The 11,473-nt window shown below is 46.5% G+C and overlaps 1 long non-coding RNA gene across 1 annotated transcript; it reads right to left on the reverse strand.

The window, feature by feature from the left end:
- Window positions 1–260: 260 nt before the first annotated feature.
- LOC122455990 lies at window positions 261–1,512 on the reverse strand. The gene is made up of 3 exons (XR_006274572.1): window positions 1,431–1,512; window positions 1,232–1,310; window positions 261–738 (listed from the first exon to the last, which is right to left on the reverse strand). It is a non-coding gene; the product is annotated as an uncharacterized LOC122455990 (long non-coding RNA).
- Window positions 1,513–11,473: the final 9,961 nt, after the last annotated feature.

Raw genomic sequence — 11,473 nt, forward strand, 5'->3', positions numbered from 1 at the left:
ACCTCTGACAGGGCTTTTTGATCATGTTAAACACACACAGTTGAGTGAGCACCACTGAAAAACACTTCTTTTTCCCCTCAGAAAAACAGGACCTGAGGGAGATGAGAGCTACAGAATGTAGATAGAGGCAATGGTTTGGCCAGTGGATACACATATTTCAGCATTAGCTCCAACTCTGTTTACGATACCCATGGTGCCCAATGCCTCTGTGAAACAATGCCACTTATGCAAGGGAGTCGCAGCACATTGTATGTTGTAACGTATATTCGTTTTATTCAGGATTATTTTACCTCTTAATAAATCCAAGGCGATTTTCAAGAACCTGTTTCCAAATGGAGAGGAGGGGTGGTTGTTACAAAAAACCATCATGATCAACGGGCAGTTGTGGTATAGACTTGAAAATGCATGTCAGAGGACAGGATACACCACCTCCCATTTAAGGCAAATGATGCCATCGCTGTCGCAGGATAGGCTTGGAAAGAATCATTGGATTCTTCATTTGAACGGACCCTTTGGCAACTGGCACACTTAGATTAGAGCATGATCCTCCTACAAAGGGTTTTGCCCCTAAACATCTAATGAAGTCAATAGGAGTCAATGCATTCAGCCTCTCTCAGGTTTTATCCCATCTTCTTTTCTGTAACTGATGAACTGCAAATAGAAGTGTACCCAAAGGAGCAATGTGGTGTGTGCATAGAGCCAAGGTTTAAATCAGGTCTTGCATCACCCTGAAGGAAACTGAGAGACACATTATTTTTACTCACACAGTAGGCTTTGGTATAGAAAACAGCCTGGGCTAAAGCTCATCCTAAAACTCACACAGCCCAGTTAGGGCTGGAAAGAGCCAGGCCTGAGACAACAGAAGGAGCTCTCATTCTCCATCTGAGTAGGGCTTTGTGAGTCAGACTGTGTTTGCATAAACTGGACCTGGTTACTAACTGCAAGTTTTCCTTTCTGTAACCACTTTGCCTTTGAAGGTTATTATTAGCAATATAATAATAGTTATTAATGGCAACCTTAAGTTTGCACCCTCATGCAAGATAACATATGTGATAACATAACTCTGGGGAATAGGATTACTTGGCTTTTTTTTCTTTTTGACTCTGTTTGCACCTGCAAGTATTCTAGTGAGTGAGTTTACTGGCAAAGCGTATGTAGAAACAGTGAAATTTAAGCAATTATTAGAGAGTATTAGGAATTACATGGATTCAGTAAGGGCTCAGAAACATACCATATGAGCTGTGAGTCCCATCAGAGCAAGCAACGCAGGTTGAATACCAAATATTCATTGTGATCTGCTTGTGTGAAATCTAGAGAGCAAAATTATTGGGTGCATCATTTTGAATAAATTTGAGAAAATTGTACTATTTTTGCAGTTTGTGAGAAGAGACAAAACTCATCCAATAAATTATTCACTGCCAGTTATTCACCCATCCTTACTGAGGCAAGAGGATATTCATTAACATGCCTAGCCAAGTGGAGAGCTAACCAGACACCATAATTTGACTTCCATTTGTTTCACTCATGAATTTCCAAAGCAGATAGTTTTAATCTGCTCTTGAGATCCTGAATGTGCCCTGGAGAATATTGGATGAGAAGTGCCTGCCTTGTCTCCTTTGCATCCTAATTAGCAGATCATCATGTCTGAGCCAGGTGTAACCAACTATCTGCAGCCCCAGGTGGGACAAAGATGTGAAGTATACAAGGGGAACTCTTGGCTCTATGGAGAACTGCAATCTTGTTTTGTTCTGCCTCACTCATATTCCTGCATTTCTTTTTTTAAACTCCTATTTTTCTTTTCTTAGCTACCTCAGCATTATTTCATCACCTCTCCCCATTAAGGATGGGCCATGCTACTGAGACCTTTCCACCTTTCAAGATATTTATGGAAGGAAGAATAACCATCTGCCTGTGGCAGGATTTAGATTCACCCAAGGATGCTCTGGCTGATCTTGCCCATAGTGCTTTGCAAACAATTTCTGAGTATGAAACTGAGTGGAGTAAAGAGAAAACAAAACCTGTTTGGAAACATTCCAGAAATGTGCTTTCTTCTGCACCTAGGCAAATCCAAAGTAGCTCCACTGATTTCAACAGTGTTTCTCTGTTTTTATCATAGTGTAATTGAAATCAGAATCTGGTCCTATGTCACTATTATTAGGTCATTGTGAGGCTTATTTTAAGATGATGCTTCAGTTCTGTGACACTACTGTGGTTAGAGACATGTGCCCATCTGTTCTCCACGTAAATCTGCTCTTGCCAGTTGGAAGAACTGTCACAGTAAGCATGTCCTGGAATCAGGGGAGTTTGAAACGACACATGCTTATGTCCTCTCCAAGGTTTGGATATCACTTTAAATATTCTAGACAACTTATTCCTATTGTATAACTAATTTCGCTTTGCAGGACTTCCTCATGGTAAGCACAACTGTCCCACCCTGAGATTCTACGTGGCTGGGAAATAAAACTCTTTTTAGCATGAACCTCACCCTCCTTTACTGTACAGAAATCACAGTTGCTAAAGTGATTAATACTTGAAAAAGGTGTGTCTGCCTTGGAGAAGAATGGAATGTTGGGCTTTTATGGCACCTGGAGAGTCTATTGGAAAAGACAAGTTGAATAGAAAAATCAGGACTGCAGGCTTGGTAATGAGTCCTTGCGGATGAGTTCTGCTTGTTATTTATTTACATAGATTAAGAGGAAAAACAACTTTGTTGTTAATCATTTGGTTTTCTTTCCAAAATGCAATATTAATTATATAATTAAATATAAGTATTATTACTATACCCCATGAAATACTCCCCCCCAAAAAAATTTGGGGGGCACCATGGAAGTTGTGCCATTGATTTCCATGAGGACATGTCCATAGTACATGATTTATATTTAACGATTTTAGAGCAAGGTTAGATGGCACAGGGGTATTGACACTTGACCCATGTTTATGCTACAGCCTCTGCCGTTTCGTTTCTACCACCAGTGGAGAATTCCAGGTCCCAACTTTCCCATTGTGTATCCAGCTTAAGTGAGCTCCTTCCACCACAGCCCTGCCACCCTTCCTTAGGCAATCTACAGTCAGGGTAAAAGGAGCAGGAACAGAGAGAAATGGGATGCTGGCTGGGTGATGGGGAACTCTCCCCTGGAGACTATGTGACACATGAATAACCTGAGACCCTTTAGGCAGGGGACAATAAATAATGCAGAGCTGACCAAGGGGGTGGTGGGAGAATACACTAGACAAATAGATTGGCACACACGTGTCTTTTTACTCTTAAAGTGTCTCTTTGGAGAATGGCTCCAATTTCTGTTCAGCTTTTTAACAGGGTGAAAGCCCAAGAGAGGTTTTAATTAAGTATTGAGCTGCTGGCAAATTTTGTATCCATCTGTTCCAGCATGGGATTTAGCTTTCTTTCATTCAGGCTTAGACTTCTGCAGCTGGCAGGTCACCTGGTGGTGAGCAGGGAGTGCTACATTCAGAGCCAGAGTAATCCCCTGCCTAATTCTACTGACTGTGCTCCTGTTATACAAGGGATGATCTTGGCCCTGAATGTTCAGCAGCAGGGACAGCAAATGAGGGAAAGTAAGCTGTTTTCACTACTGTTTTCCCCTAAACTGAGCTGTCCATTTACTATATTTGAGGGCTGGAATTGTTAACGTCGGGCCCACAGTGCTTAAAAGTATCAAGAGGCTGCTTGTTTCCCTTATCAAAGGACAGTAGAGTGCCTACATAAAGGATCTCCTGTTAAAGAGCATACGCTTTCCATGCACCAAAGCCCGACAGATCTTAGGGACATGCAATCAGCTTCTAGCAGGACACGGGGAAATCGCAAAGAAAAACTGGTTTAGCAAAAGAATTGATCCATTAATTGGAGACATTCCCTGGGCCTCAGATATATTTTATGAAACAGCCAAGCCCTGAGAAATGAACATACTGTAAAAGGACAAAGATAATGAGGGTAATCAGCCCAGAGAGAACTGAAGGAAATGTGCTCATAGGAGGACAGGGGAGGGCTTTAGTGCAAGGTCTGAAACAGGAGACAGTGCACATCCAGTTGAAGGGGAAGAAAAAGCAAGGCATGAAGCCTGCACAGAGCTGGACTGGATGGATCCCTCCAACACATGTGGTACCTGAGAAAGACATAACAAGAACCAAAGGCTGGAAATTAAAACCATCCAAATTCAAATTAGAAATAAGGCACAAAAACTTTTAACAGTGAGGGTGATTAATCATTGGAGCAACCTACTAAGGAAATGGTGGATTTTTCATCTTTTGATGTCTTCAGATCAAGACCGGCTACCTTTCTGGAAGATTTGCTTTTGTCAAGCGTATGTCATTGGGCTCAACACAGCGGTAACTGGGTGAACGTCCATGGCCTGTGATATACAGGGATGTCAGATTAGATCGGGGATCGGCAACCTTTGGCACGTGGCCCATCAGGGAAAGCTGCTGGTGGGCCGGGCCAGTTTGTTTACCTGCAGCGTCCACAGGTTTGGCCGATCGCAGCTCCCACTGGCCACGGTTCACCGTTCCAGGTCACTGGGGGCTGCTGGAAGTGGTGCGGGCCGAGGGACGTGCTGGCCGCCACTTCCCACAGCCCTCATTGGCCTGGGATAGCAAACCACAGCCAGTGGGAGCTGCGATTGGCTGAACCTGCAGATGCTGCAGGTAAACAAACCGGCCCGGCCCGCCAGCGGCTTTCCCTGAAGGGCTGCATACCAAAGGTTGCCGATCCCTGGATTAGATGATCTAATGGTCCTTTCTGGCCTTAAAATCTACGAATCAAATCAAAATCCAAAGTCCAGCACCCTGAACTTGGGTAATGTTCTGACCCAGATCTGAATACTGGGGTTCAGGCTTATTTCTGCTCATGAGTCTCATTCTTTTTGTGCCTCATCTCCAATCCCTCCTGATGCACAGTATGACCTCCCCTCCTCCCACACACACACTTCATGGCTTTACTGTGTGCCTCACTCACAGCTTGGTCCACAGAGGGAATTAAAAGCATTTGCAAACATTTCAGATAGCATCAGGCATTGTATGGGCAGGCACTGTGCAAGATTCCCACGCACAGTTCTGCCAACGCACCTCTGATCTGCAGCACCTGCTCCTGCAGACCTGGCCTCCCACACAGCTAATGTTATTTATTTGCTGGGTTTATTTATAGGGCTTTGTGTGGGGCCGGTAGAGTGCAGCAGCCGGGCGCCGTACAGCTTATTAAAAACAAACAAAAACATGCGAGTCGTCTCAATGTAACTACTCAGCATCCATCGCCTGCCCAGTGAAATCTCTGGCCTTAATAGTATGTCAAACGGAGTCAATTAATCAAGAGCCAAGTTCCAAACACTTGGGAATCTGGAGGATGGAGTGTCCTGGAAGGCAAGGGATGAAGTAAACTCAGGTCATAATAAAAAGTGTGCTCCAGGGAAGCACAATGCCATGATTGAGCAGCAGGAAGAGAAACAGAACCAGATCCTTAGCTGGTGTAAACTGGCATAGCTCCACTGTCTCCAAGGTAACTACGTCAATTAACGCCAGCATAGGATCCAGCCCACAGACTCTAAATGAGGCCCAGATCTTGTAGGGCTTGGAAGATTATAATTAGCAACTGGAATTGTCCTTGGAAGAGCACAGATAGTCAACAAAGAACGGGATGAGTATGTTTTCTATGGGCTCACAATGACCCACCCTGCTCCGGAGGCGAGCAGCCTCATTCCGCACCAGCTGAACATTCCACGTGCTCCTCAAGAGTGGGGCATACAATAGCCTAGCTGGGCGGTTCGGATTGCAACTCACCCCTGGCCTGTGCTATCAGGGATTAAGTGCCAGCAATGCACCCAGCTCTGAAATAGCTCACACGATACCAGATACAAACAGGACAGATGGGACATGCTGGGAGGCTGCTTATTGAGGTGGTTTGTGGGCAGCTGTCACAGTTCCCAGGCGAACTGCACCTCTGGCCCCTCGCAGTCCTGTCAAGCGCCCCCCTCCCAAGGCTCAGGCCTTGGGATGTTGTCTGGCTCTGATAGAATCACAGGATGCGCCACTCTCAAACTGGTCTCTGGGTTGCAGTGCCCTGATATTAACTGAGACTACCTCAGCAGGTCTGACAGAGGCTCAGACTCATCCGTTCTGTTCCCTCTGAAGCACGGACCAATGGTTAATATAGTGACGAGGCAGCCTCCTTGAAGCAAAATATCATTTAGTTAGAACCACAGTATTTCAGAGAAAACAGCTCTTAAAACAACAAAACAGACTGTACGCATGTCTAGGTTTTCCCGAAGGTAGCGGTTCTCCAACTTCATTGCACTGTGACCACCTTCTGACAACAAAAATTACTCCATAACCCCGGGCAGGAGGGCGGGGAAATGAGGTAGAGCCAGAGCCCTGCACCCCGGGCTGAAGCCCTCGGGCTTGGGCTTCAGCCCGGAGCAGAGAGGCTCAGGCTTTGGCGTCAGCCAACAAGTTTAACATCGGCTCTGGGTCATGATCCACTTTGGGGTCCTGACCCACAGTTTGAGAACCCTTGCCCTAAGGCATATGATTCCCTGGCTCTGGGAAGGCCCAACTGCTTTAGACTCCCTCTGCAGAGTCTCTCTGTGTCAGCCAGTCTCCCTAGACAGCCTCTGACAAGTTAGCCCCCCATGCACCCCCTTTTCCCTGGAGCAGCAGCAGTGTGCTTTTGATCTCCAGGCTCCTCACATTGGCAAAACAAAGCTGGAAACAGGATTCTTGAAGCCAGCAGCCTGCCCCCCTGGCCTTTCAAGCAGGTGCTGGCTGGGTGGAGCGGGCTGGGAAGATACACTCAAAGCGCAGGGCCAAGATGTAGGCTGAGATGGAGGTGGGCAGAGCCTTGCAGGGGAGGACAAGAGATGTAACTTGGATTGGGTAGGGAAGGGGAGCCCACAGAAGGATGTGGGGGATGGGGAGAGGCACAGTCAGAGCGTTGGGTGAGGACGATAATATTAGCAGCTACATTTTGGACAAATGGGAGGGGCAATGGGGGCTCAAGAGGACTGGAGAGGAAGCCACTGCAGTAACAGACAGAAGATGATCAGGGTCCAGACAAACTTAGCCAAGGTGTTACTAGCAACAGCCCTTGTGATCTGGGACTCCCACAAAGCTCTGCTAAAGCATCTCCATCCTAATCTGCAGCCCAGCCCTGCCCCAGCAGTCGCAGTCCTGGGCTCCCACACAGCTCTGATAGTGCCCCTCAGCCCTGATTTGCAGCACCCCCTGCTCTTCCAGTCCTGGGCCCTTACTCAGTGCTGCACCCTCAAGCTTTCTGTCACATCCCATGCCCACCAACGAAGGGGTGAATTACCGAATGTCTGTGCTGCTGTTGTGGGAGTCTCTTTGGGTGCTGTTAACTGTTCCAAGGGCTGACCAGAAACACTGCTGAACAAGCCCTTCCCATTAAAATAGAAACCCCACTTGTGTGTGGCTTTCAGCTCGAAGCAGACCTTGGCCAGACAAGCCTTCCTGTTGGCTATCCGGAGAGTAGGTGTGTGGCAGCAGGCACGTAGGGTTGATGGCCAGTCAGAAGTGATGCATTTTCCTCTAAAACTGTTCAATCACTTCACATTCCAGGTATTTCATGGTGTAATAAAAGTCCCTGTGTCCTGGATGCCAGTAAGGCTTGGGGGGGGCGGGGGAAGGTGAATTAAATGGGCCTTTTACAAGCACAGAGAAGCACTTACTCCTCTTCAAGCCATTTAAGGCAAATGTTGCTAGACTTCTACCCATCCTGGTGTCCTGCTCAGCCCTGTATGCATTGTCCTTTGCAAACACCGTGGAGTCCCAGAAGTGGGGCTGGTGCACATTGTTGGCAGAAAAGTTGAAACAGAGAAGGAAAATGGCTATTTGTTTTAGAAATTGAGCAGAGGTGATTAGCGTATTTGTGTGAAATGAATAAGGGTTTGTGTCTCTCCTCCCCTCTCACATTCTGCCAGCACTATCAGAGTCAGGTGAGAGTGGACAGCACTCAGGAGCTGCATGCACCTGGTTTCTGGGATACATATGCTGACAAACGGCTTTTTTTTTTAGGTTTGATCTCAAAGGAGAAAAAAATCAAAGAGCTTGGAAGCTCCTGGGACATGTTCACTCTGCTGCCTAATAAAATCAGCTGTAAGGCAGCTGCAGCACTTCTAGGGTGACCAGATGACAAGCACAAAATATCGGGACACATGGGGGGGGCAGCCACAGCCTCTAGGTTTTTTGCCGCCCCAAGCAAAAAAAAAAAAAAAAAGCCGGAGTGCTGCCGAAGCAAAATAAAGGGACAAATGACGTCCCGACCGTACATCAGTCGGGACACAGGACAAACAACTAAATATCAGGACAGTCCTGATTTTATCGAGACGTCTGGTCACCCTAAGCATTTCTCACATAGGAAGAGTGTGTGTGTGTGTGTGTGGGGGGGGGTGATTTGCACACAAATAGCTCCGCAAATCAGAATCCAAGAGGCCTCATGTTCATGAAGATATAGCAGAACTGTGGCAAGGTCCAGATCCGCAAGGAATGGTCAGGACTCGGAGTGTAAATTAACAGAGGATTTCTACACAGGGACGCGCTTCTATGAAGAAATGGATGGAGTTTTGCCACTGAATTCAATGGGAGTACGTTCAAGCTCAGTATGTGTTATCCTCCCAAACGGGAAAACTTATGGTTAATCAACTCCTTTCTAATTTGGAACAACCAATGAGGCATTCCTTGATTTGTCTTTTGAAAGGATTGGGTAAATGTTGAAACAAGAGTCTGGGGTCGATGCAAGTTTTCCTGCTCCCCAGCTCTGTCAATGATGGTCACTCACTCCTGGTCTGCAGAACCAGAGCCTCCCTTGCTATTCCAGTCCTGGGTTCCCAGACATCCTAATGAGTATTACTCCTGTTATTCTAGTCCTTGATCTTTCTGCTTGTGATCTATACTGGATTTGAACTCAGGCCTCTGAGATCTCAAGGTGTAGCATTAACCTGCCACATCACCTAAACCAGGGGTGGCCAACCTGAGCCTGAGAAGGATCCAAAATTTACCAATGTACATTGCCAAAGAGCCACAGTAATACATCAGCAGCCCCCCATTAACTGCCCCCCTTCCCGTTCCCAGCGCCTCCCACCCACTGGCAGTTCCGCTGATCAGCACCTCCTCCGCATTCCCCACACTTCCCAATCAGCTGTTTCATGGCATGCAGGAGGCTCTGGGAGGCGGGGGGAAGTTCATGGGAACTTCAGGGCAGGTACACCTGCATGGTATAGTCCGAGCACATCTGCCAAATAGCCACTTAGGAGCTCTTCCTTTCATTATAAATATTTATGAAGCTTTGGCACCCATGAAAGTGAAGAAAGAATAGCACCAGCTAGGTCTAAGTTAGTACAGGACACTCACACCGTCTGCCAGAACGTCTCCATCCTGACTGGCAACACTCTCTGCACTGCCAGCCTTAAACCCAACACAGCTCTACTACGACACCACAGTCCTGATGTGCATACCCCCGCATCTTTTTAAACAGATGGGTCCCATATCTAGCACTGGTTTCAGAGTAGCTTATAATCCTCTCTCCCTCTTGGCACTGCCAGTACTGCACCCACTTTAGCTCATCTTCTGCTCCTGCTGCAGCACCAGCACTTGCCTCTCCTAATGCCAATCACAGAGGGAGGGCTCAGCTCAAGAATGTCTCTCTGCCTTTGATCTCCAGCCAACCTACCACCCTGCCTAAAATTTCATTTTTGATGCCTACAGCTAGCTGTCCTTCCCCCCAGCTCACATGATTGGCAGCAGAGAAAAGAAAGACAAAAGGAGCCCTGCTTCAGGCAGAGGATCCAGCAAACATTATTGCTGCAGCAGGGAAGGGGTTAAAGAGACAGCACCAAGAAAATTAAAAGACCTGAAGTGTGACCTTGCCTGACTACTACTGAAAAGCTGTTCACAGCAGGAAAGCAAAAGGACCGGAGAGCCTGGGGTAAGATTTGGGTATTGTGGGCTCTAGGGCAGTAGGGTCTGACTCTGGCTTTCCTAGGCCAACCCCAGTTCTAATTAGATGAGTTTAGTGCATACAGACACACCACTCTCTGCAGGGAAAGAAAAAGCCCTTCCAACTACTTTTAATGTGGTACCATGCTGAGGTCAAATCCTGTGTAGATAAGGAGTTTGGCTGCTGATTCACAGACAATGGCCCCTAAATTTAGCTCAGACAAGAGAGGAACCCCCAAAACCTCAAACAACGCTGCTAATCTGAGAAGAGTGGATACATCTCCCTTTAGGGGCAGGTATTGATTGGTATTTAGTGCAGCTATTAATTTATATAGGAACAAATAGGACGGTTCTAGAGAATCACCCACCCAGAACAAAGCTGAGTCTGTCTGTTCCTGGGGCAGAGGTATAAAAGCCAGTTCAATAAAACTAGGCTTTTCCTTTTGCTATGTGGGCTGGAGTATGGAGTATAGGGGGATGGCTGCTGTAGGGAAATGAGTTAGTGATATTTATGAAGCCTAGAACAAATGATGCTTAGGTACTATGGAGATGAGTATATTAGAAACACTTGAGAGAAACCTAAGCCACCATAATGGCTTAAAGGAAGGCCAGCCCTTAAGGATATGTCTACACAAGGGTAAAAAACTCAAGTCTGCTGAGTTTGGCTCTGGGGCTTCAAAATTACTGTGGAGATATATAGGCTCCACCCTAGCTAGCTTCACTTCACTAGTCCCACAGCCTGAGTCCGGTGAGCCTATGTCAGCTGACCCTGGCCAGCTCTAGCTGTGCTGTGGGTCTTTTATCTTTGTGTAGATGTACCTTAACTGTCTTGTTTCAGAGTAGCAGCCGTGTTAGTCTGTATTCGCAAAAAGAAAAGGAGTACTTGTGGCACCTTAGAGACTAACAAATTTATTAGAGCATAAGCTTCGTGCATCCGATGAAGTGAGCTGTAGCTCACGAAAGCTTATGCTCTAATAAATTTGTTAGTCTCTAAGGTGCCACAAGTACTCCTTTTCTTTTTGCGAATGCAGACTAACACGGCTGCTACTCTGAAAACTGTAAGGAGAGTGATCACTTAAGATAAGCCATCACCAGCAGCGGGGAGGAGGAAAACCTTTCATGGTGACAAGCAAGGTAGGCTAATTCCAGCAGTTAACAAGAATATCAGAGGAACGGTGGGGTGGGGTGGGAGAAATACCTCTTGTGTTGGTAACCAGGGTTCATCAATGCTTCCCTTTTGAGGCTATTCAAGTGCTTTATAGACATTAATTGAGCCTCCTGTGGTCACCCCTATCTCCAGCACTCCTGTCCCATTGAAAAAATCAGGGCATCAAACATATTTTTAAATGCACAATAATAGGATGGATGCTTACTGACGCTATTAATCCCTTTGCTCTTTCCCTTCTCCCTCTCTTTATGTATGATGTCTCTCAAAGCTTAATAGCCCTCGGGAGGTAGGGACCATGTCTTTGTATCTGTCTGTAAAGTGCCTAGTACACTGATAACAGGTTTCAGA

The sequence above is a fragment of the Dermochelys coriacea genome, chromosome 10 (genome assembly GCF_009764565.3).
Source record: "Dermochelys coriacea isolate rDerCor1 chromosome 10, rDerCor1.pri.v4, whole genome shotgun sequence".
NCBI lineage: Eukaryota > Metazoa > Chordata > Testudines > Dermochelyidae > Dermochelys > Dermochelys coriacea.